This window comes from Lasioglossum baleicum, chromosome 6 (assembly GCF_051020765.1).
Source record: "Lasioglossum baleicum chromosome 6, iyLasBale1, whole genome shotgun sequence".
Classification (NCBI taxonomy): Eukaryota; Metazoa; Arthropoda; class Insecta; order Hymenoptera; family Halictidae; genus Lasioglossum; species Lasioglossum baleicum.
Genome location: NC_134934.1, coordinates 18,275,956 through 18,277,056, shown reverse-complemented (window position 1 = coordinate 18,277,056; position 1,101 = coordinate 18,275,956).

Sequence of the window (1,101 nt, the reverse complement as noted above, 5' to 3'; positions counted from 1 at the left end):
GCGATGTAACCCGCAATTTTGTTTTGATGTTAATATAAAATAAAACATACAGGTTATGTCTCTGTGACTTGCAAAGAACACAGTTATGCTTTCTGCCAATCAGAAGCGATCACGAAAATCACGAATCACTGTGAAGAATCATCGTGATTGGGAACAAGCGTGATCGAATCACAAGGGATTCAAAAGTAGTAGTTCACGCCATCCCTAATTTCAATCGTAATTTCAGACCCGTATAAACAAGGTAACGCGCTCATGATTCTCCCATTCAAACAAGTTTTATAGATTAAAGTGGACTAAAGCAAGTCTAGGTCTTGCTAGACTTGCTAGACTAGGTTCTAATAATTCTATTCTGATCCGCGCTTTGCGTAGCACAATCGCTTCAGCGAAAGTTGGATGCATCGAAATCCCGGACGTGAGCACTCATTACTCATTTCCTCCCTGGTTGAGGTAACCATAAATATTTATTATAAGAGCGGTGAAATTCGCCGGAGGATCTCTGATATTCGTGTTCCCAAATTGAATGACCTTGACAATCTACATACAAACAGCGTTGTCGCTTTTAGAAACTGATGTGTTTGAAAAATTGGAAACGTTCGAAGCTGCGACTACATTTGAAAATGGAATTTGAACTGACTAATACCTATTAATCAAACAATTATTTTCGCAAGACATTGCCTGTGACTTCCTAATGTGGCAATTGAAATTTTATGTTAAAGACTGCATAGCAGATTATTTGTATTATTTATTCTTCTGCTATTTATTTATTTTATTAGTTTTTTTGTGGAGGCCGCCATATAATTCATATAAGTAGTTGTGAAGCAGTGTTCATGGTGCGCGCACTTACGTAAGCACGCGCACTTGATACACCGCGTTTAGAAGCTATATTCATGCTAGATTCACTTACCGACGCATACGCACTGGAAATTGGTTCTCTGTCGAGAATTTATGTCGACATAAATTCCGCATAGTTTATAAATTTAGGTTTGTTAGCAGGAATTGCTCATCGCCTATAGTACTGGAGCTGACTGGAGCTCAGTATGATTCTGTGCAGAAATAATCGTGCGGCGCGGTACATTTAAACATGGAAATCGTGATCATGTG